The following is a 26,724-nucleotide window of genomic DNA, read 5'->3' as shown; positions in this document are numbered from 1 at the left end:
TGGGACGTTGCAGAATCTTGAAACAAGATTTTCTATGTGGGGTAAACCATCATTTCTAAATTTTTAAACTTGAATAGACCAAATATAAGTGTTCATGCTTAAATAAGTATTATCGTGGAAAGTCAATGACTAAAAATAAGTGAATTGCTCTTAAAACTAGGGAAATTCTTCAAAATAAAATGTTAACTCTTAGCAAGTGGCAAATAATATGCAGTGTAATCCAAAAAAAAAATACTTTCATAAACAGACTTCAAGATTAAAATCTGGATAAGATGGAACATGACTTTAGAACCTCTGACTGTGAAATAGTCCAAGCTGGATACAATTTGACAGCGCGTCCACTTCCATGCATTATAAATAAGGATCATTTGATGTCAATCGACACATCATCCTTGTTAGCTCTATTGGCCGCCCCCTGTTCTAAAAGTGTCTTATCACACCTGCACTCTTGCTTTTAGTAATGCCGTTTATTCCCCAGGACTGAGGTGATGGCTGGAGGGGTGTGAGGGAGTGTCACAGCATGTTAGCGACAAGGTTACACCAATTTTGGATCCCAAGGGGAGGGCAAAGTATGGCGACAACACAGGAACCTACTGATCCAGTGTTGGGAGAAGATTCCCCGGCAAGGAGCACGCTAGGGGTGTAGGAAAAAATCGGTTCGAATTCGAATCGCGATTCTCACGTTGTGCGATTCAGAATCGATTCTCATTTTTAAAAAATCGATTTTTTTTTTTAATGTATTTATTTATATATATATATTTATTTTTTTTATTTTTTTTATTTTTTTAAATTAATCAATCCAACAAAACAATACACAGCAATACCATAACAATGCAATCCAATTCCAAAACCAAACCAGCAACACTCAGAACTGCAATAAACAGAGCAATTGAGAGGAGACGACACAGAACAAACCAAAAGTAGTTAACAAAAATGAACAGTATCAATATTAGTTACAATTTCAACATAGCAGTGATTAAAAATCCCTCATTGACATTATCATTAGACATGTATAAAAAAAGAACAATAGTGTCAGAGTGGCTTACACTTGCATCGCATCTCATAAGCTTGACAACACACTGTACAATATTTTCACAAAGATAAAATAAGTCATATTTTTGGTTTATTTAATAGTTAAAACAAATTTACATTATTGCAATCAGTTGATAAAACATTGTCCTTTACAATTATAAAAGCTTTTTACAAAAATCTACTACTCTGCTTGCATGTCAGCAGACTGGGGTAGATCCTGCTGCAATCCTATGTATTGAATGAATAGAGAATCCTTTTGAATCAGGAAAGTATCGTTTTCGAATCGAGAATCACGTTGAATTGAAAAAAATCGATTTTGAATCGAATCGTGACCCCAAGAATCGATATTGAATCGAATCGTGGGACACCCAAAGATTCGCAGCCCTAGAGCACGTCCATACATTTTAGGTAGTTCATACATCACACGTGTCAAACTCTAGGCCTGGGGGCCACTTCTGGCCCGCCACATTGTTTTATGTGGCCTCCGGGCCACACTTTTGACACCCCTGCTATAGATAATAAAACAATTCATTTGATAAGTCTTTCGATAAAAAGCAGAGCCCGGCGACGCATGCGCGTTTATCTTGACACACAGTAAGCATCTCTCCTTTAGTAAACATTGACAGTGATGATGTCACTTGCTAACTTGTCAGCCACTTCTCCAAGAGACTCATTTTGAACACCCCTCGCACATTAACAATTCAAAAGGCACATATTCGCCCCGTTTGTTGACCTGCAATGTATGTTTTTGGGGTGGCGGAGTCTGGTCGGGTGCTGGTTAGCTTGAAGCTAACAGCTAGCCTGTCTCCATCCTCGAACGATGTCGCTTCATCGAGAGATAAAAGTGAAGTTTCAATGGACTCACAAAGACTAAAACAAGTAATTTACTGGAGTCATGGCTAGGGATGATGTTTGATAAGAAATCATCGAGTTCGAGCCCATTATCGAATCCTCTTATCGAACCGATTCCTTATCGATTCTCTTATCGAGTCCAGATAGGTTGTTGTATATGGAAAAAAACACACAATATTTGGTTTAACAAAAGCTCACTTTTATTTTATAAGAAAAAAATTAAATTAAATAAATAAATAAATATTGACTGTTGTTACCACCCTAAAAAATAAAATAAAATGAATAAATATTGACTGTTGTTACCCAAAGTATATTAAGTGGGATTTTTCAGAAAAACAAATATATACAGTAACACAAAAACAACCTGTCTCTGTGTTTACTATAGGTGTATAAATAATAATATAGTGTTAAATACAATCAGTCCCTTGGGCAAAAAACTGAAAATAATACAGCTCTCCAAAAAGTGCACTTCTGCTGCTATTGGAACATACTAACTACACACACTATGACACTAAGAACGCCACAGTCATCAAGCAACAATTCTGCAGTCCTGGTTGACATAAGAGGTAACGTTATTTTAGCCTAAAGGCTACAAGTGAGCAGATATGGAAATTAACCGGAAACAGTTAACATTAGTTACTCACTGACACTATCACTGGAACTGGGGCTGCAGGTTGAAGCACAGGAAGAGGGGCGTGCTTCGTCATCTCTGTCGCTGCTTCTCCACGTGTCAAAGACATGACACGGTTCTCGAACGTTCAGGTTATGTGCGGCCTGAACATGCTTTAACATGTTTGTGTACTTCTCCCCTTACATGAGAGCGAAGCCTGGCAATAATTGTTTATTGCCGTTTCCTCGTCGTATTTTTTTGTAAAATGAAGCCATGCCTTGAGGCGTTTTTTCCGGTCCATTATTTTTGCTGCTTTCTGTATCTGCCGCCTAATAAATGAGCTACGTCATTTCCTGTGATGTCCCACAGGGCATTTCCTGTGGCACGGGATTCGTTCCCAGGGATTCGAATAAAGAACCAACTCTTTTTCTTTACTATTGTGGCCTCGATAACGGGAACCGGTCCTCAAAAAGGGATTCAAGTCCATGGAATCGGATCTTTTCTTATCGAACAACCGGGAGAACCGGTTTCAAACATCATCCCTGGTCATGGCACAGGATGAAGTTAAAAAGGTTGACTTTACACTCACCTTATTGTTTACCATCAAGTCTTTCTTTTGACAGCCCCCTCACGGTAAAGTTGTCCGAGTGCAAACTGAGGCAGTATTTGTCATTGATAAAACCTTCGGCGAATCAAAATTTACGACAAATAAAAACACAATAAACGGGGACGGAAATTTGATCTGGCAAATATGAACAAAACAAAACACCGGCGGAAAGCGATAATTGATCAAATAAAATAAAAAAACAAGCAAACCAGCAGTAAAAAAAAAATAAAAAAATCTGGAATTGCGCATCCTTACTGATTTCAATGCGTAAAAAGACACAAAAAGTGTGTTAATGCTAACACTGACTGTATTTTCCTAATGAAGCCTTAGCTTGACGCTCCTCTACTTTCTCCTGCTCCCACTTGCTGCGGCAACAACAAACAAAACTACAAACGCTCCTCTTCGTTTGTATCGTTTACTTGTGAACTTAATCATTCAAAAGCGTCAAACAATAACGATTTTGGAACAAATGAATGGCAAGATAAAGCGAGTGTGTTACAGTAAGAAAAAGTAAGAGTAAGGTCAAAAAACTGTGTGGCTCGATTCCACCATACCTGACTGCCATAACCCATAATACATTGTGTCCAAATCTTATTACCTCACAGATCCTTCCGCCATAAATGCAATTAAACAGTTACAGAATTTTCACTGTATTGAAGCAGTATAAAATAGTACGTCATCAAATTATTCAGACAAATGTAATAAGTACAAATAAAGTGTACCTTATAATTATTCTAAGCATGCAATATACACATTTTCATATTATTTAAATAAAGTAAATAGTCCCCTTTTGGCTGAATAAATATAAAGCACCTTCCATAAAATGTAAATTAACTTGGATAGCATTTAGGCTGCGACACTGACTGTATATTTTACAGTAAAAGCAACTAAGCTGCCATTTTTTTTCTGTAAAAAACAGTGGTAAAATCCACAGGTTTTTTTTACTCTTTACGTAAAAATGTTTTTTAAATATTTAAATTCATAGGCAAATTCAATAATTATGTACCGTATTTTTCGGACTATAAGTCGCTCCGGAGTATAAGTCACACCTGCCGAAAATGCATAATAAAGAAGGAAAAGAACATATAAGTCGCACTGTAGTATAAGTCGCATTTTTGGGGGAAATTTATTTGATAAAACCCAACACCAAGAATAGACATTTGAAAGGCAATTTAAAATAAATAGAGAATAGTGAACAACAGGCTGAATAAGTGTACGTTATATGAGGCATAAATAACCAACTGAGAAGTATGTTAACGCAACATATTATGGTAAGAGTCATTCAAATAACTATAACATATGTCACTCCTAATCGCTAAATCCCATGAAATCTTATAAGTCTAGTCTCTTACGTGAATGAGCTAAATAATATTATTTAAAATTTTACGGTAATGTGTTAATAATTTCACACATACACTACCGTTCAAAAGTTTGGGGTCACCCAAACAATTTTGTGGAATAGCCTTCATTTCTAAGAACAAGAATAGACTGTCGAGTTTCAGATGAAAGTTCTCTTTTTCTGGCCGTTTTGAGCGTTTAATTGACCCCACAAATGTGATGCTCCAGAAACTCAATCTGCTCAAAGGAAGGTCAGTTTTGTAGCTTCTGTAACGAGCTAAACTGTTTTCAGATGTGTGAACATGATTGCACAAGGGTTTTCTAATCATCAATTAGCCTTCTGAGCCAATGAGCAAACACATTGCACCATTAGAACACTGGAGTGATAGTTGCTGGAAATGGGCCTCTATACACCTATGTAGATATTGCAGCAAAAACCAGACATTTGCAGCTAGAATAGTCATTTACCACATTAGCAATGTATAGAGTGTATTTCTTTAAAGTTAAGACTAGTTTAAAGTTATCTTCATTGAAAAGTACAGTGCTTTTCCTTCAAAAATAAGGACATTTCAATGTGACCCCAAACTTTTGAACGGTAGTGTAAGTCGCTCCTGAGTATAAGTCGCACCCCCGGCCAAACTATGAAAAAAAAACTGCGACTTTTAGTCCGAAAAATACAGTACCGTTACACGCGGCCATGACTGCGGTGTGGCCCTCAATGAAAACAAGTTTGACACCTCTGCTCTAGACAAAAAAAATCAGAGATCAAAAACGCAACCTTTCTGTTGTTACGCCCTCACCTACTTTTCCCAACTCACGGGTCAGCATTTTCTAAACACAACCTCGAAATATACCCCACTCTGTCCCAGCACCATTAGGACAACATCGACTTGTAATAGAACCTTCTAGTAGCTGCAGGGTCCACAAGCCCAGTAATGACAAGCGTGTGATTATGTCATTGATCCTCATGGGGAGTCACATATTCCTCTTAAAGGCCTACTGAAATGAATTTTTTTTATTTAAACGGGGATAGCAGATCTATTCTATGTGTCATACTTGATCATTTCGCGATATTGCCATATTTTTGCTGAAAGGATTTAGTATAGAACAACGACGATAAAGATTGCAACTTTTGGTATCTGATAAAAAAAAGGCTTGCACCTACCGGAAGTAGCGTGACGTAGTCAGTTGAACATATACGCAAAGTTCCCTATTGTTTACAATGATGGCCGCATGAAGTGAGAGAGATTCGGACCGAGAAAGCGACAATTTCCCCATTAATTTGAGCGAGGATGAAAGATTTGTGGATGAGTAAAGTGCAAGTGAAGGACTAGTGGGGAGTTGAAGCTATTCAGATAGGGAAGATGCTGTGAGAGCCGGGGGTGACCTGATATTCAGCTGGGAATGACTACAACAGTAAATAAACACAAGACGTATATATACTCTATTAGCCACAACACAACCAGGCTTATATTTAATATGCCACAAATTAATCCTGCATAAAAACACCTGCGTGTTTGTTATGCTAGCTCCTAGCTCCTCTGCTAGCTCCTAGCTCCATAGAACACGCCAATACAATTCAAACACCTGATCAACACACACAATCACTCAGCCCAAAAGACCGTTTACCTAACCCAAGGTTCATAAAGCTTATATATTTTTAAAAAGTTACGTACGTGACGCGCACATACGGTCAAGTTATCGAATGTTTAGCAGCCAAGGCTGCATACTCACGGTACCTGATATTCAGCTGGGAATGACTACAACAGTAAATAAACACAAGACATATATATACTCTATTAGCCACAACACAACCAGGCTTATATTTAATATGCCACAAATTAATCCTGCATAATAACACCTGCGTGTTTGTTATGCTAGCTCCTAGCTCCTCTGCTAGCTCCTAGCTCCATAGAACACGCCAATACAATTCAAACACCTGATCAACACACACAATCACTCAGCCCAAAAGACCGTTCACCTAACCCAAGGTTCATAAAGCTTATATATTTTTAAAAAGTTACGTACGTGACGCGCACTTACGGTACGGTACGTGTTATGCTAGCTCCTAGCTCCTCTGCTAGCTCCTAGCTCCATAGAACACGCCAATACAATTCAAACACATGATCAACACACACAATCACTCAGCCCAAAAGACCGTTCACCTAACCCAAGGTTCATAAAGCTTATATATTTTAAAAAAGTTACGTACATACGCAAAAAAAAGCCAAAGCTGCATACTCACAGTAGCACGTCTGCGTCTTTGTCATCCAAATCAAAGTAATCCTGGTAAGAGTCTGTGTTGTCCCAGTTCTCTACAGGCGTCTGTGTATCCAAATCAAAAGTCCTCCTGGTTAGAGTCTCTGTTATCCGAGTTCTTCCATCTTGACTGCATCTTTCGGGAATGTAAACAAAGAAGCGCCGGCTGTGTACTGTTGTGGCTGACTACGTTCGAAAAATACGTCCATTTCGCACCGACAACTTTCTTCTTTGCTTGCTTGGCTTCCTTCTCCATAATGCAATGAACATGATTGAAACAGATTCACGAACACAGATGTCCAGAATACTGTGGAATTATGAAATGAAAACAGAGCTTTTTCGTATCGGCTTCAATGTGGAAGGCATACCCGTGTTCGCCGGGCTACGTCACACGCATACGTCATCCTCAGAGGCGTTTCGAACCGGAAGTTTAGCGGCAAATTTAAAATGTCACTTTATAAGTTAACCCGGCCGTATTGGCATGTGTTATAATGTTAAGATTTCATCATTGATATATAAACTATCAGACTGCGTGGTCGGTAGTAGTGGGTTTCAGTAGGCCTTTAAGTTCCTGATAAGTGTTCTTAGGAGCTTCTTTGCCATGAAATCTCGTTATTTTTCCCCAAGTATTTCATGTGTAATTCGTATTGAAGACGCCTTTTTTTGATTGGTTTGTTGGAAATAAAAGCATGAATCAACAAGTCAGTCGGAAATCTGAACATTCAAACCTGAGAAGTACAGTAATATTGGAGTGTATTGCATAGATTTGATATTTTATGTGTCTCTCCATGTGTAAAAATAAAAGCTGGGGACGATGTTTTCAGGAGTCTTTAGAAAGGAAAAGTAATGACACAAATACTGCTGAGCTTACTACATACTGTACTGTACTGTACTGGAGCTATTCCACCTTAATTACTGTAACGTATAGTTCAGTTCTCATTGCACTGCAGCAGAAAGAAACTAGATTAAAAAATGAAAAATACCTTTTTTTTACCATTTTCCCACCTTTTGAACAGAGTGAACTGTACATGGGATCTCATCTCATAGGACATACAGTAACATGGATACACTCTGTTTCCTATCCATGCATGTGCACACACATCCTTTGTCATTTACAAAACACAAAACCAGTGAAGTTGTCACTTTGTGTAAATGGTAAATAAAAACAGAATACAATGATTTGCAAATCCTTTTCAACTTATATTCAATTGAATAGACTGCAAAGACAAGATACTCAACGTTTGAACTGGAAAACGTTATTTTTTGCAAATCTTAGCTCATTTGGAATTTGATGCCTGCAACTTGTTTAAAAAAAGCTGGCACAAGTGGCAAAAAAGACTGGGAAAGTTGAGGAATGCTCATTAAAAACTTATTTGGAACATCCCACAGGTGAACAGGCTAATCGGGAACAGGTGGGTGCCATGATTGGGTATAAAAGCAGCTTCCATGAAATGCTCAGTTATTCACAAACAAGGATGGGGCGAGGGTCACCACTTTGTGAAAAAAATGCGTGAGCAAATTGTCCAACAGTTTAAGAACAACATTTTTCAACGAGCTATTGCAAGGAATTTAGGGATTTCACCATCTACGGTCCATAATATCATCAAAAGGTTCCGAGAATCTGGAGAAATCACTGCACGTAAGCGATGATATTACGGATTTTCGATCTCCCAGGCGGTACTGCATCAAAAAGCGACATCAGTGTGTAAAAGATATTGCAGTAATCAAGGCCTGATTACTGCAACACACTTCTCGCCAGGGTCCCCAAAAAGAGCATCAAAAAGCTGCAGTACATTCAAAACAGCGCAGCGAGGATCCTGACGAGAGTGCACACGCGTGATCATATCACACCCATCCTCAAATCACTCCACTGGCTCCCTATTGCATCCCGGACCCAATTTAAGATTAACCTGCTAACTCTCACCAATGCATCTACGGCAACGCCCCCTCCTACCCGCAACCTCCGCTCCTCAAACACTAACCTCCTCAAACCCATCAGGACAAAGTTACAATCTATGGGCCGCCGGGCTTTCTGCTCAACCGCTCCCAAACTCTAGAACGCTCTCCCCGACCATCTTAGAGCACCACAACCGGTCGACCGTTTTAAGAAGGGACTAAAAACTAGGGCTGCAACAACTAATCGATTAAAATCGATTATAAAAATAGTTGGCGATTAATTTAGTCATCGATTCGTTGGATCTATGCTATATTTTTTATTTTTATAAACTACAACATTTACAAACAGCTGAGAAACAATAATCAAAATAAGTATGGCGCCAGTATGCTGGGTGTTTTTTTTTCAATAAAATTTACTGGAAAGGATAGAAATGTAGTTTGTCTCTTTTATCCGATTATTAATCGATTAATCAAAGTAATAATCGACAGATTAGTCGATTATCAAATTAGTTGTTAGTTGCAGCCATACTAAAAACCCACCTTTTTAGCACAGCTTTTATCTAATTTCTCTGCCTTCTTGTTTTTAAATACACTGCTTGACTATCTGTTTTATCCAGTGCTTTCATGCTTTTATTTCTATTTTTTTATCTATGTTTCTGTTTTATCTAGTGTTTATCTAGTGTGTGTCATGATTTCATTTCTATTAAATGTTTTTATTCTATATTCTAACTTTCTATTTTTTTTAATTTTTTTTTCATACTTTGTAGCACTTTGAGATTTTAACAAATGTAAAGTGCGTTACAAATGTAATTCATTATTATTATTATTATTATTAATATTATTATTATCACAACTTGGGCTCGGGAACACTTCAGAAAACCACTGTCAGTAACTACAGTTGGTCGCTACATCTGTAAGTGCAAGTTAAAACTCTACTATGCAAAGCCAAAGCCATTTATCAACAACACCCAGAAATGCCACCGGCTTCACTGGGCCCGAGCTCATCTAAGATGGACTGATGCAAAGTGGAAAAGTGTTCTGTAGTCTGAGTCCACATTTCAAATTGTTTTTGGAAACTGTGGACGTCGTGTCCTCCGGAACAATGAGGAAAAGAACCATCCGGATTGTTCTAGGTGCAAAGTTGAAAAGCCAGCATGTGTGATGGTATGGGGGTGTATTAGGGCCAAAGACATGGGTAACTTACACATCTGTGAAGGCACCACTAATGCTGAAAGGTACATACAGGTTTTGGAACAACATATGTTGCCATCCAAGCAACGTTATCATGGACGCCCCTGCTTATTTAAGCAAGACAATGCCAAGCCACGTGTTACAACAGTGTGGCTTCATAGTAAAAGAGTACGGGTACTAGACTGGCCTGCCTGTAGTCCAGACCTGTCTCCCATTGAAGATGTGTGGTGCATTATGAAGCCTAAAATACCACAACGGAGACCCCCGGACTGTTGAACAACTTAAGCTGTACATCTAGCAAGAATGGCAAAGAATTCCACTTCAAAAATTTGTCTCCTCAGTTCCCAAACGTTTACTGAGTGTTGTTAAAAGGAAAGGCCATGCAGTGTTTCCCATAAACTGCCAAGATACCTTTGGCAGTGGGGGCGTGGCTATGGGCGTGGTCACCATGACATCATCGAGTAATTTGCATAATTTACTACAATGATATGATTTTCTCTAAAAAGGCTAAAAAAATGTATACTTACTAATTAATAATAACAGTTTTGTTTTAAACGTCCATCCATCCATCCATCCATTTTACAATATAATTACAACACTTTATGTACATATTTATATACAGATTTGAACAATAAGTTAGTTGAAATATATTTATTAATTGTGGTTCTTACAAAAAATATATCTTATAAAATATAAAAGCTAAAATGTCTCATAAAGCTCTGCCCCTTTAATTAGTGCATACTGCATATTGTTTCCTACTGCCTGCAGACTTTGCGCCCTTTGTTATATACACATGTTGTGTTTCTAATATAAATACATTTAATAAAGTCAAATACAAATAAGGCAACAAGAGAAGTATCCTACACTTCTCTTTTGTAAAGTAAATCTGAACAGCCGATATGGGCATCTACATCAACTATATGATTTGCCTGAGAAGCTGGACAGGACAAAAAAAAAAAAAAGTTTTTATTTTTATTTTTTATTTTTTATTTGTGGTGGGACGTAATTCTTTCGTGGCGGGCCGCCACAAATAAATGAATGTGTGGGAAACACTGCCATGTAACACAGTGGTAAAAATGCCCCTGTGACAACTTTTTTGCAATGTGTTGCTGCCATTAAATTCTAAGTTCATGATTATTTGCAAAAAAAAATTAAGTTTCTCAGTTCAAACATTAAAATATCTTGTCTTTGCAGTCTATTCAATTGAATATAAGTTGAAAAGGATTTGCAAATCATTGTATTCTGTTTTTATTTACCATTTACACAACGCGACAACTTCACTGGTTTTGGGTTTTGTAGATGAAATTCAAAAATAAGTGTAGTTCCCCATTAAGTATCGATTCCTAGGTAGAAATTGGTACTGTGTCGGTTTAAATCTGAAACCATCCCCCGTTTGTCGTAGATATTGTAGGAAGGCGGGGATGTTGTCGCGGCTCAATGGTAGTTGCAAGTCGATGACAAATTGAACTTCCTGTGCCGCGTCTGCCCTCAATCTCCCGTAGTTGGAGCGCCAGTCAGCCACAGGTTCTGTGACGGAAAACCACTTTTCCTTCAACTTTGTTCCCCCCCGCCACCCCTCACACGAGTGTTTGAAAGCCGCCACATTTCCCGACATTGTGGGCTTAAAGGCAACACAAGCAAAGTGACAGCCCGAAAGATGACATATTCCCCAATCCTCTCCTTCCTCTGGACACCTGATTGATTGTGACAGCCTATATTGGCTCTTTCACATGAAAGAGGAATGAAATGTTAATGAGGTGGAATTTCTCTGGCTGCTTTTATTACAGGCCGCCAGTTTTGAACATTTTTCAAAGTAACACACCCCAAATTCTACTGTTTGCGATGAATTAATCATGCAGTCTTGTCACCGAAGCGTCGCGCGTTCTTTAATCACGACTACGACTGGGAAACAGCAGCTTCTTGAAAGGTGTTCCTTTTGTCGTCGCCACAGTTACAAACTTAGACGATCCCGTGTCCTGTCAGAGGAACCCTGGGGTGAATTTGACTGGGCGGACTTGAGACGACCGAGGAATTCTTTTGTTCCGCCTTCTCGCATGTGCTAGAAAACTTGTGAAATGAAACATCCAAAAGTTAAACGCCAACATCTAGGCCACGCCCGCCCCCCCTCCTCCTCGCCCCCACAGTCAGCCACTCTGCACCAGATACAAACGTGGGTGTTTTATTGTCATTCATCTTGAGGCTAGCAAGTCCACTTTTAGTTACTTAGAGGAGAAAAATGCAATTCAGTATTTCTCCGTGCATTTTTATATTTTCTAATTTTTTTACTATTTGAAGGTATGGGCATTTAAAAAGTACAAAACTGTCGGAGTAATATTTTCCACCTGTAAGCAGAATAGAACGCCTTAGAATTGGGCTTCGTTCCGCGAGAAGACATAAAAGCATGATGAACTGTTTCGGTATCTATGCATTCTCACACACATACAGTATGTTATTATTAATATTATGGGCGCTCAGCACATGTCAAGTTAACTTTCAGTTTCGATTCCAAGGCGGAGCAACCTAGGTGGACAAAAGCAAGAGAGCCGGGCAACCATTTTCAAGACTGGTCCGACCTTCAGATATATCTGCTTACTCCCTCCAGCCCTGTTATTGCTATTGCTTGTAGTTACTTCTGTTAGGTGAAATACATTTTTATACTTCACCGCTCATCATTTTAGAACTAAAGAATCTTAAAGGCCTACTGAAATGAAATTTTTTTATTCAAACGGGGATAGCAGATCTATTCTATGTGTCACACTTGATCATTTTGCGATATTGCCATATTTTTGCTGAAAGGATTTAGTATAGAACAACAACGATAAAGATCGCAACTTTTGGTATCTGATAAAAAAAGGCTTGCCCCTACCGGAAGTAGCGTGACGTAGTCGATTGAACATATACGCAAAGTTCCCTATTGTTTACAATGATGGCCGCATGAAGTGAGAGAGATTCGGACCGAGAAAGCGACGATTTCCCCATTAATTTGAGCGAGGATGAAGAAAGATTTGTGGATGAGTAAAGTGCAAGTGAAGGACTAGTGGGCAGTGGAAGCGATTCAGATGGGGAAGATGCTGTGAGAGCCGGGGGTGACCTGATATTCAGCTGGAAATGACTAAAACAGTAAATAAACACAAGACATATATATACTCTATTAGCCACAACACAACCAGGCTTATATTTAATATGCCACAAATTAATCCCACATAAAAACACCTAGGTGTTTGCTAGTTATAGCTCGAGCGGGTAATATGGACGGGATCCCGTATATATAACCAGCCAATACAATTCAAACACCTGCACAACACACACACTCACTCAGCCCAAAGGACCGTTCACCTAACCCAAGGTTCATAAAGCTTATTTATTTAACCAAAGTTACGTACATGACACGCACGTACGGGCAAGCAATCAAATGTTTGGACGCGCGCGGGTGGGACCTGATATTCAGCTGGGAATGACTACAACAGTAAATAAACACAAGACATATATATACTCTATTAGCCACAACACAACCAGGCTTATATTTAATATGCCACAAATTAATCCCACATAACAAACACATAGGTGTTTGTTATGCTAGCTACTAGCTCGAGCTAGTTGTAGCAAGCGATCAAATGTTTGGAAGCGCACTCACGGTATCGCGTCTGCGTCTGTTAACAAAGTCAAAGTCCTCCTGGTAAGAGTCTCTGTTGTCCGAGTTCTTCGATCTTGACTGCATCTTTCGGGAATGTAAACAATGAAACACCGACTGTGTTGTGTTGCTGACTTCCCTCGCAAAATACTCCGCTTCGCATCGACTTTCTTCTTTGCTTGCTCAGCTTCTTTCTCCATAATGCAATGAACAAATTGCAACAGATTCACCAACACAGATGTCCAGAATACTGTGGAATAATGAGATGAAAATAGCTATTTCGTATTGGCTTCAATGAGGAAGCCATACCTGTGTTCTACTGGCTACGTCACGCGCATACGTCATCCTCAAAGGCGTTTTGAACCGGAAGTTCCCCGGGAAATTTAAAATTGCACTTTATAAGTTAACCCGGCCGTATTGGCATGTGTTGCAATGTTAAGATTTCATCATTGATATATAAACTATCAGACTGCGTGGTCGCTAGTAGTGGCTTTCAGTAGGCCTTTAAAAGGGAGGTTCCTAATAATACACATAAAAAACACAGCCATTAGAAAATGTAAGAGTTTTTTTCTTAATATATTTAGTTTATTATATTACAGTTTATTATTTAAAAATGCATGTCATTATATTTGTTTGCTATTTAGTTGTTATTTTCATAAACAATGGCGTATGACAGCAATCAAAGTAAAATAAGAAAATATTTAGAATTAAATTAAATAATGTAAGTAGTATTCTTGTTTGGATTACACTGTATAGTACCATCATTTTAAATGGAAATGGGGGATATTACTATTATTTAAGATATGACCCCATCTCAATTGGCAATCTTGGAACTGACATCAATTGTGTTCTTTCTCCAGTAACAGAAATGAACTCTTAATTAATGATGTTTATTGGTTTGAATGTACGCATGTAAAGTGACAAATAACTTTACATTTTTTTACTTCCATTAAATCCTCTCTCTTGGACCAGAAATAATTTAAAATCAATATAATTATTTTCCTCAGAAAAATAAATTGTGGTCCTGTCGAGTGGCGATGAGAAAGAAAAACTGCTTTCTCAGTTTCTTTGGTCAGTTGTTTTCTAAAATAAATGGGGTTCTTGCTCTGATTTTATATAGTAGGACAGGTATTCAAAATAGAAGATGAGTGGAAAAAAGACAGGAGTGGATTGAGATGCAATTGTTGTCTTGGTTGGTCAGATTATACATTTTATTAGATTTAGACTTCCTTTATTTTCATTCAAATCTGAACTTTACAGTACAGATAAGAACGATATCTTGTTGCGTTAGCTCGTTGTAGTGCAAGATAAAAAAGCAATCAGGTGCAGAGTGTTTGCATTTACAAAAAAAGGTGCAGATATAAATAGATTTACTGTACAGATAAATATAATGCACTTTTGCATATGCGTCCACGTTTACGGATGTATGTTATATTGTCTTTACAGTCCAGCGAGTTAATCTGTTTTTTGGGGAATTGAGGGGATCATTTAGTTTGATTATTATAGTTATAAGGATATATCGTATATACGATTAAAAATCAAGAGGGTTCTTGCTCCATTATATAGCCATAATGACTGAAAATTGCACCAGGAAGAACACTCAAAAAGAGAGCTACATATTTATCTTCTTTTCTGCTGGATTTTAATTAGCGAGACTCTCTTTATTTTGAACTGTTGTCTGTTATTTTCTTTCAGACTGGCAGCCCTCCATGCTCGTGTTCCCGTGCAGAGGGAAGAACAGTTGGCGCCTCTCAATAACTTATAGCTCCAGTCAGGACGACGCAACAGTCTGCCGGAATTTCAGGTGTGGACCAGCCTAATTAGTTCCCATCAAAAATGCAATTTTTTTTTTTTTTTAGAATCACGCCGCAAGGGTTGAGCAGCCCAAAGCGAGCATACCTGGCGGAGAGGGAAAAAAAACCATATAATGAATTTAAAAAAGATATTCTAACCTGGAGCAATAAGTAGATTTATATGCTTGACACGAGAGCGCGCCATCAATGTTGGCCGGAATCCTAATTCCCTGTCTCAGACGTTATGTGTAATTTTGCCATTAATATGAATGTCGCCCATGCTTAATATTTCACGCTGCTGCTGGATATTGTGAGCATCTCATATATCCTTCAAGGATGTATTAATTAATAAACTTGTTTCTGAGACTTTTTTTAGCCCTCTAACACCCCAAAACCCAAACTGACCAATTTTGTGGGTCTGAGCCTTCAAGCATTCTCTATCTGGAGTGCAGACCTCTTCCATGAAACACCGCTTTTATTTGGATTTGCATCAAAATGTAGTGTTTCACTAACCCCTGACCTGTGCTCCTGATCCTACCCACCCTAATTGACAGATCTTGGCAACTGAAGAGGTCTGAGCCCTCCAGCATTATCTAACTTTAGTAGAGTCAGTCCTGAATGGAGCTTTTCATCTTATTCGTAACAACCATAACACTAACCCTTAAACCTAACCCCTAAACTTCTGATTGTGCCCCTAAAGAGGTCTGATTCTCTAGCTTTTGCTTACTGGAGTGTAAACTCTCAGGCTGGAACTTAACTTTTGTTAAAATGTTTGAACAAAATGTAGTGATTCCCTTACAACAACCCTCAGCCTTCAAGCTACAACTAAACCTTGAATCTAGATGATTTTGGTGTCTAAAAAGATCTGAGCTTTCTTTAACTTTCTTTCTTTGTTTAACTTGAGTGGAACTAAACTTTTATTTAAATTTGCAACAAAATGTGGTGGTTCTCTAACGAAAACCCTAACTTTGAATCCTAACTCAGCTGAGCCTTCTAGCTTTCTTTAATCTGCGTGCTTACCTCTCCTGCTAAATTGAACTCTTGATTGGATTTGCAACAAAAATTTAGTGGTTCTCTAACCATAACCCTAACTTTAACCTTTACACCCAACCGACCGATTTTGGTCTGAATCCTCTAGGTTGTTTCTTAACTTCAGTGCAGACCCCCAACATGGAAATAAACCTGTATTTGAGTTTGCAACCAAATGTAGTGATTCCCTAGCGACAATCCTAATTTTAACCTTCAACCCTAACCTTGACTCCTAACCCAGAACTCACTGTTTTTGACCTCTACAATGGTTTGAGCCCTCTAGCTTTTTTAACTTCACTGCTTACCTCTCCTGCTAAATTGGATTTGCAACTAAAATTTAGTGGTTCTCTAACCATAACCATACACTTTAACCTTTGTACCCAATCGACTGATTTTGGTCTAAATCCTCTAGGTTTTTTTTTTAACTTTAGTGCAGACCTTCCAACATGGAACTAAACCTGTATTCAAATTTGCAAAAAAATGTAATGATTCCCTAACGACAATCCTAACCTTTAACCCTATCACGGAACCAAACGGTTTTGGCTACTGAGAAGGTCTGAGCCCTCTCGGTTTCTTTAACTCGAGTGCAGACCCCCAACATAGAAATAAACTTTTATTCAAATTTGCAACCAAATGTAGTAATTCCCTAACGACAATCCTAATTTTAACCTTCAAACCAAACCTTGACTCCTAACCCAGAAGTCACTGTTTTTGACCTCTACAAGGGTTTGAGCCCTCTAGCTTTTTCAACTTGAGTGCTTACCTCTCCGGCTAAATAGGACTCTTAATTGGATTTGCAAAAAAAAAAAAAAATTTAGTAGTTCTCTTACCATAACCATAACTTTAACATTAGCACCAAATCGACTGATTTTGGATTCTGAAAAGGCCTGAGTGCATAGGTTTCGTTAACTTTAGTACAGACCCCAAGCATTGAACTACACCTGTATTCGAATTTGCAACAAAATGTAATGATCCCTAAGGACAACCCTAACGTTAAACTCTAACATTGAATCTTATCCCCGAACCCACTGATTTTGGCCTCTAAAAAGATCTGAGCCGTCGAGCTTTCTTTAACTGCGACTAAATTGGACTTAATCATTTTGCAACAAATTGTAGCGGTTCTCTAACCATAGCCCTAACACCGAACCGACTGGCCTGAGATGGTCTGAGCCCTCTCGGTTTCTTAATCTTAAGTGCAGACCTCCAACACGGAATAACATTTTTATTTGAATAAACCTTGAATCGTAACCAAATTCAAAGGTCTAGCTAGCATTGTCTTACTTGAGCCGAGAACTCCAGTACTGAACTAAACCTTTTATTCTGATTTCAAACAGACTTGCTTCCGTAAGAACAACTTCCAACCTTAATCACTAAACCGTAACACTAACCCAACATATTTGGCCTCTAACAAGGTCTGAACACTCGAGAATTCTCCAACATTTTTGTCTGAAAACTTGCTATGAGACACTAAGCAGGTATACGGGTGATGTAGTGATCCAGATCGTGACGTCGTTAGCTTGGAAGCTCATTAACGTGGTTAGAAAAGAGGACTTTTATTCGTCTCGTCTTTTCACAGCGTGCCAATGTCGGGTGGCCTTTACGCTGATTAATAATGAATCAATTAAGCAAATTAATTCCGAGGTTTGTTCAGTAGTGAGGCCAGTCTGTTTGGATTTGGGCCCTGACGGGTGAGACCCTTTAACAAGCTTGTGTTGCTCTTGTTTCTGACAGTGCCAGAAGAACCCCCACCCCCCTTCCCCCCGCACCCTGTACACACACACACACACACACACACATCTAAAAGCCTTCGCAAGTGCCATTTGTCTCCAGGTTAACAGAAAGACGAGATATAGGGCGCGGCGGTGAATTATTCAGGCTCCCACAACACATGCACTTTTGCTTTTCAAGCATGAGTTATAATTTAATTAGAAACTTCTGGTGCCTTTGCCGCCTATTTAAATATTAAAATCTTCCGCTGATCACATTGGATTAGCCATCTCGGTGAAATTCCCTGAGATGTCAGTTGTTGTCTTTTCCGTCTCAGCCCCCCACCACCTCCTCCCCACACGCCCACTTTAACTTCTCTCCGTCTTATCGCTCTCTCTCTCGTTGTTGTCGACTCCTCCATTAGAGACAAAGGAGGAGGACGCGGCGGACCTTTGGGGGGTCTTAATGCGGGGCGTAGCGTGTTAACACACTTTGGACCAGATGCGGATGCAAAGCGAAAGTGGCTGCACTCATTAAAGTGCTGGTGAAGATTGAGCTCTCAGCCCTGTGTGCCTTTCACCTGACATACTCCTTCAGTTGCTTACATGCCACCTGTTAGCATGTGCAATACTTGTCTGTGAACAATTGTCTATCATTTAAATAGTGTCTAATGACAATTTTGCATTATGTACCGTAGTTTGAGGACAGGGGTACCCAAAGTCTGACCGGTGAGATATTTAAATCTAAAAAAGGATCAAATACACCTCGCATCAGAACATTCCGAAGGAGAAATAGGGCCTAACCCTAACTGGTAACTAGTGTTGTCCCGATACCAATGTTTTGGTACCGGTACCAAAATGTTTTTCGATACTTTTCTAAATAAAGGGTACCAGAAAAAATTGCATTATTGGCTTTATTTCAACAAAAAATCTTAGGGTACATTAAACATGTTTATTATTGCAAGTTTGTCCTTAAATCAAATTGTGAACATTTTAGACAACTTGTCTTTTAGTAGTAAGTAAACAAATAAATACTCCTAATTAGTCTGCTGACGTATGCAGTAACATATTGTGTCATTTATCATTCTATTATTTTATCAAAATTATTAAGGACAAGTGGTAGAAAATGAATTTTTAATCTACTTGTTTATTTACTGTTAATTTACTTTCTCTTTCAACATGTCTATTTACACTTCTGTTCAATTTTAATAATCACTTATTCTGTTGTTTGGATGCTTTACATTAGTTTTGGATGATACCACAAATGTGGGTATCAAGCCGATACCAAGTAGTTACAGGATCATACATTGATCATATTCAAAGTCCTTATGTGTCCAGGGACGTATTTCCTAAGTTTATAAACATAATATGAATCAAAAACAAAAGAAGATTTTGTGATGCTAAAAAATATCAGTGTAATCATAGTAGTATCGTCTAGATACGCTCCTGTACTTGGTATCATTACAGTGGATGTTAGGTGTAGATCCACCCATGGCATTTGTTTACATTCTGGTGTGTAGTGAAGCATGTTTAGCTATTCCTCGTCCTGCAGTGATAAGGTTACTTGCAAGAAACTCACTTTGTCGCTATGGAGGCGAGGATTAGTGATTTAGAAGTAGCTAAAACACTGCAGACTGCGGCTGGACGTTAGCTGCTAGCTAGCTTGCCATGTCTTAAAGCACCTCTTCCTGAGGGCGTTTCAGTGTTATAACTTCACCTTTATTGTCAGTTTTTAAGCCAAAATGCGTCCATTCTCCCTTTTCTGTCTACACACTATGTCTGCTTGTAAGTACTCAGTGTGTGAGCGCTGCCGAACATGGTCGCCTGCTCGTAAACCAGCAATGTCATGACGTGACGACAACGGGAGGGCTGGGGGACGATTGACCGGTACTTTTTAGAAGCGGTATTTTACCGAATATGATTCATTAGTATCACGGTACTATACTAATACCAGTATATCGTACAACCCTACTGGTAACTATGTGAAAATGCGGTGGCTACTTAGTCAGACATTAATAAATACCCCTCAAAATACCATAATTGATGTCACCACATGACCACGGCTGGAGAAATACCACACAGAAACACACTTGTATACTCCTGGGCATTGAATCACCAAAACAGGCTATTTTTCAGCACATGTAAAAATCAATAAACCCGCGTCAGCATTTAAAACATATCTTATGTGGTACTGTCAAAATTAAAATGATTGTAAAAAAAACATTAAATGTGGAAAAATAAATAAAATATTTGAACTCACGTTTTGCTCTCTTTGTGAATTTGAAAAGTGAGTACCGATGATTTCTCTGTTGGCCGGGTATGGCAACAGTGCCACTTCCTGCTTGTCGCAATTCAAAACTTGTGATTGGATACTCGGTTGGGAGTGACAAGTGAAAATCCAATCACAGTCATGTTTGGCGTTAGACTGCCTAGATGGGCTACTTTCAACAACTCGTGATCTGATTGGCTATCGCAACTGTCTATCAACCGGCAGAATTCACACAGCGCTGGCAACAAGCTATATTGTAGCGTCCCGGAAGAGTTAGTGCTGCAAGGTGTTCTGGGTATTTGTTCTGTTGTGTTTATGTTGTGTTACGGTGCGGATGTTCTCCCGAAGTGTGTTTGTCATTCTTGTTTGGTGTGGGTTCACAGTGTGGTGCATATTTGTAACAGTGTTAAAGTTGTTTATACGGACACCCTCAGTGTGACTGTATGGCTGTTGACCAAGTATGCGTTGCATTCCCTTGTGTGTGTGAAAAGCCGTAGATATTATGTGACTGGGCCAGCACGCAAAGGCAGTGCCTTTAAGGTTTATTGGCGCTCTGAACTTCTCCCTACGTCCGTGTACACAGCGGCGTTTTAGAAAGTCATAAATTTTACTTTTTGAAACCGATACCGATAATTTTGAAACTGATACCGATCATTTCCGATATTACATTTTAAACCATTTATCGGCCGATAATATTGGCAGTCCGATATTATCGGACATCTCTACAAAATATATAAATATAAGAACGAGCCAGTCTTTTGAACGGCTCTTTTAATGGAACGGCTCCTCAAGATCCGGCTTCTTCCAAAGAGCCATAAATCCCATCTCTATTCCCTAGCTCAGTGGTCCCCAACCATAAAATATATATATATATATATATTTGGGGCGGTATGGCGTAGTGGGTAGAGCAACCGTGCCAGAAACCTGAGGGTTGCAGGTTCGCTCCCCGCCTCTTACCATCCAAAATCGCTGCCGTTGTGTCCTTGGGCAGGACACTTCACCCTTGCCCCCGGTGCCGCTCACACCGGAGAATGAATGATGAATGAATGAGTTGTAAATATGAATGATGGGTTCTCACTTCTCTGTGAAGCGCTTTGAGTGTCTAGAAAAAGCGCTATATAAATCTAATCCATTATTATTATTATTATTATTATATATATTTTTTTGGATTAAATCAACATAAAAAACACAATATATACATTATATATCAATATAGATCAATACAGTCTGCAGGGATGCAGTCCGTAAACACACATGATTGTATTTCTTTATGAAAAAAAATAAAAATAAAAATCCCCCCCGTCCGTGGGACTAATTTTCAAGCGTTGACCGGTCCGCAGCTACAAAAAGGTTGGGGACCACTGCCCTAGCTTACAACAAACGGTAGCTGTTCCCGAGCCCCCCCTAACGCTTAACCATAACCTTAACCCTTAATCCGAAACCCCAACCAAAGAATTCTGGTCTCTGAGGAGGTCTTACTTTGCCGCCTGGCATTCTCAATCTTGAGTAAAAGACCACCTCCACTGAACTGAACTTTCTTTGGATGTGCAAGAAATTGTAACCATTTATACTCAAACAGACTGATTTGGTTCCTTAACAAAGGTCCAAGCTCTCTGGCATTCCTTAATCTTGGTACAGACCTCTGCCACAGAACTCAACGCCTATACTTACTTGGCTAATGACATATCTCTCTGACCCAGAGCCCTCTAACACTAAAACCCAGACTCTGCAACATACAGCACTACAATCCTTACCTTTCACCTTGCAGACAATTTACTCGTTATACAGTGTGAGTGGGATTTCCAAAAAATCCAGCCGTCTGTTTGTACGGCGTAAAAGTGAGCGTGAAATATACACTTTTACAATTTAATGACGTACAGATGATATGACAGTACAGTCAGTAATCTCCCTCCCTCTTCCACTCTTTACTCCGAGACCTCCCAAGATGTGTTTGACTTATTGGCTTTAATATTTCAGCAGTTAGCGCAGGCAGGCTTCGCCGCATGCTTTAATAACGCTACGTCCCTGTAAACATTGTTGTATGTACTGACATCTCCTCCCCACTCTGGTGGGCTTGCATCGTCTAATCAAAGACACCGGGGAGGGAAGGAGGGAGGTACAGTTAATAAATGTCTGATGGAGATGGAAAGTAGTGTAGCTAATAAGGATCCTATAAATGTCCATGTTAATTTTTATGAAGAGGCACTCATCAAGGACTCCTGAATTCAACATCATTGCTCGTGAAACAGTGTAAGGACCTTCAAACTGAATTTTAACATATTTCACATCTATTGATTTTTGTCAGGTTTACAAGTTGTACCCTTGAATTATTATTCCATATTTTAGGAAAAACAGCACTGATTTTGAATTGTAATAGGTTTGAATTACCGTTGTGGTTTTGAAGGTAATCCAACTCAAAATGGGTAAATTAGCTAGGATTAAAGTCAAAATCGATACGTGTTCTCGTCGGCACTGTACCAATCAGTTTTCATTTGATCTACTTCAATCTTCCCAGAGTTCATGTCTTATAGAACCTTGTTTGTTTTAAAGTATATCCAACTCACGATTGCCAAATTATCTAAGGTCAAATCTTAAGTCAATGTACAGCTAAACAGATTTTCTAGTCAGCACTCTACCAGTCTCAAGTTTTATCTGAAGTGCAAACTTTCAATAGTCCTTGTCCTATGTCCCAAGGAGTACATCGTTGATTTCATTGAATATGTTGCAGTGTTTCCCATAAACTGCCAAGATACCTGTGGCGGTGGGGGCGTGGCTATGGGCGTGGTCACCATGACATCATCGAGTCATTTGCATAATTTACTACAATGATATGATTTTCTCTAAAAAGGCTAAAAAAATGTATACTTACTAATTAATAATAACAGTTTTGTTTTACACATCCATCCATCCATTTTACAATATAATTACAACACTTTATGTACATATTTATATACAGACTTGAACAATAAGTGTTTCACTGAAATATATTTATTAATTGTGGTTCTTACAAAAAATATATCTTATAAAATATAAAAGCTAAAATGTCTCTTAAAGCTCTGCCCCTTTAATTAGTGCATACTAAATAATTTAACTTTGGCCTACTACTACAACCATATTATTTACCAGCAACATAAAGTGAAACAGAGGCAGAGGTGTCCTGCCACAGTCAGTAACAAATAAACAGAAAACAGTAGTGGTCAAATACAAATAAGGCAACAAGAGAAGTATCCTACACTTGTAAAGCAAATCTGAACAGCCTCTATGGGTATCTACATCAACTATATAATTTGCCTACATAATTTTATTTATTTATTTTTTTTTAATTTGTGGCTGACGTAATTTTTTTGTGGCGGGCCACCACAAATAAATGAATGTGTGGGAAACACTGCGTTAGCTAAGATTAAAGTTAAAAGCGATACATGTAATCTGCACTCTACCAATCAGTTTTCATCTGATCTACTTCAATCTTCCCAGAGTTCCTGTCTTATACCTGTGATAGAACCTTGTTTGTTTTAAAGTATATCCAACTCACAATTGCCAAATTATCTGAGGTCAAATCTCAAATCAATGCACAGCTAAACAGATTTTCTAGTCAGGACTCTACCAGTCTCAAGTTTTATCTGAAGTGCAAACTTTCAACAGTCCGTGTCCTATGTCCCAGGGAGTACATCGTTGATTTCTTTGAATAAGTTAGCTAAGATCAAAGTTAAAAGCGATACATGTTCTAGTCGGCACTCTACCAATACGTTTTCATCTGATCTACTTCAATCTTCCCAGGGTTCCTGTCTTATATCTGTGAGACCTTATTTGTTTTAAAGTATATCCAACTCATGATTGCCAAATTATCTGAGGTCAAATCTCAAATCTAGTAAGCACTCTGCCAGTCTCAAGTTTTATCTTAAGTGCAAACTTTCAAGAGTCCTTGTCCTATGTCCCAGGAAGTACCTTGTTGATTTGAAGGTTTCCAACTGAAAATGGCGAAGTTAGCTAAGATCAAAGTTAAAAGTAATACATGTTCTAGTCCGCGCTCTGCCAGTCACAGTTTTCAAGCCTTCAAGTGTTCCTGTCTTATACTTGTGACAAAACTTTATTTATTTAGATACTTTCAAGAGTTGTCGTTTAGCTGTTATCTGAAGAACTCTACTAATTTTGAAGGACATCCATGGCAAAGGTAGCAAAGGTCAGATTTTAACACCTGTTCTAGTCACCACTCATACAGTCCCAATTTTCTCATTTATACCAGTCCACCATTCTTTAAGCAATTAAAACAAAAAAAATATTACATCTGAGGAAGACACTACTGATTTTGAATACGATTTGATACAAAATGACCACGGTATCTGAAGCCAAAGTTTTAATCCATGCATGATCTGTACGTCACATCTACCCGTCACCATTTGAACTTCTTCAAACTTTCAAGACTTATTGTCCTTTATCTGACGCAGAAACCTATTGGTTGAAGATGGTTAAGGATGCTCAGGTCAGAGTTGAAATCGATAAATGACCCAGTCGCTTGGATTCTTTTTGAAAGTTCCACTGTTTATGTACAAATATGCATGAAAAGTCCGACACACTTCACTCATGGGACGGTTTAGTAAGTAACAATTGTTTTAGTTATATTGTAAAACTTACCAACGTTGCTTGGAGTGATGAATGAAGAATCCATGCGAGTAGAAGGATATGGACGGCGTGGCGCAGTTGGGAGAGTGGCTGTGCCAGCAACCTGAGGGTTCCTGGTTCAATCCCCACCTTCTACCATCCTAGTCACGTCCGTTGTGTCCTTGAGCAAGACACTTCCCCATTGCTCCTGATGGGTCCTGGTTAGCGCCTTGCAAGGCAGCTCCCGCCATCAGTGTGTGAATATTTGTGTGAATGTGGAAATAGTGTCAAAGCACTTTGAGTTCCTTAAAAAGGTAGAAACGCGCTATACAAGTATAACACATTTACCATTTGGACACGTATACTTCCGGTTTAAAGCTCAGTCTCAACAGAAGGGCAAAGCAGCACTGCAGCATCTGAGGTCAGAGTTGAAATCGATGCATGACCCAGTCACTTGGATTCTTTTTGAAAGTTCCACTGTTTATTGCAAAAAAAAAAGTGGTACATTAGGACTTTATTTCAAAGCGGACAACATATTAAATTGTAAAAAAGACATTCCTACGCACACTTCACTGCTTGTCTTTGTCTGCTCCTAATGAGCTCATCTGGAGTTAAAGGTTCAGTTCAACGAGGCGGTAATCGCCGTGACGATTAATCCATCGCCGAATGGGGCCTGCCTGAATTATTAACTCTGCGTTACATTTGAAAAAGAGAGCTAATGTTTCACTATCAAACCATTTTAGGCTAGTCCAGCTAGCAGACGTGCGCTGAAAATATGACGGCGCTCCCTCAAGTCGCGGATTGTCTTGAGGGGCCAAGTGTCTTCTTGTGACTGGCCATTGGTTTTAAGTGGCTTGTGCATTTTTCATGGTCGCTGGGAATGTCTCGTCACTCGATTAAGCTTTATTCAAATGGTGGCGGCCTTTAAAAACCAAGCGAGGCCTCTGAAATATTCATCTGGTATTGCGACGCCACACCGTAGAGTGAGTGTTAATTAAAGCTAGGCCTATATGCTTTTAGCGAAAGATGACTTAAAGGAAAATGACATTTGGGTTTTACCCGATTCCCGCCGGACGTCAATGTGTAGGTTTTATTTCCGGCGATGCTTTTATGTTGATAAAGCCATGTCCAAACAATTTAACAATCATTTTTGACCCCTTTTTTAAATTTTTGTTATTATCGTTTCATTCTATCTGAGTTAGTTGCGTCGTAGTTTGATTATTCAACTGTTTGAAGCAAATTTTTATAGGACGAGGAAACATGTATTGTAACTTTATTATGAGTCAAAATACTGTGAGACAGTGAAACCATGTGAATTATTCTCACCAATCAATGTGAGGGTAATGGAATAATGATAACACATAATGGGTTAAACTTGTATAACCCATAACAACTGCTAAAATTATGTATAAAACAAACTTTAACCTGCTAACCAAGAATGTACAGCAATTATTCTAAAAAACAGAAGAAGAAATACAATTTTAGAGAAAAAAATAATTTAAAACAAAGCAAATACAACACTTCAGACCTTTATGTGATTATATATTATAATATGATCCACTTTAAGAAACTTTTTAAATTTAAAGTGTTCATAAACTACAAAAAAGAAGAATCCTAATAAATTTTTTGAACCTTATTAAAAAAAAACACCTAATCTTATTCATCTCATAATGTGAACCATACATCATTGAACTATTTATTAGTGAAAATGTTATTAGTTCATTGATTTACTGATTTATTGATTAATGCATTGTTGTGTTACAAAAGTGACACGTGTTATAAATTGCTATGATACAAAAAAGGCGTACGATTTATATAAACTGAGCTTCCTCTTACTTCTTTTCGAACATGCATGTAAATATGTGATGACGTAACATATTGTAATTGTACACATGTCAGGAAAAATCTGACA

The 26,724-nt window shown here is 38.6% G+C and overlaps 1 long non-coding RNA gene across 1 annotated transcript in view; it reads left to right on the top strand.

Moving 5' to 3' along the window:
- Positions 1-26,724, top strand: part of LOC133639547 (uncharacterized) — a 203,553-nt gene that overhangs the window by 21,621 nt on the left and 155,208 nt on the right. The window contains exon 2 of the long non-coding RNA XR_009823817.1: positions 15,112-15,220. This is a non-coding gene — a long non-coding RNA (uncharacterized LOC133639547). The remainder of the gene's footprint in view (positions 1-15,111; positions 15,221-26,724) is intronic.

Source organism: Entelurus aequoreus, linkage group LG22 (assembly GCF_033978785.1).
Source record: "Entelurus aequoreus isolate RoL-2023_Sb linkage group LG22, RoL_Eaeq_v1.1, whole genome shotgun sequence".
In the NCBI taxonomy this organism is placed as follows: domain Eukaryota; kingdom Metazoa; phylum Chordata; class Actinopteri; order Syngnathiformes; family Syngnathidae; genus Entelurus; species Entelurus aequoreus.
Note: the sequence above shows the minus strand (reverse complement) of the source record. Positions and strands in the feature narration are given on the sequence as shown.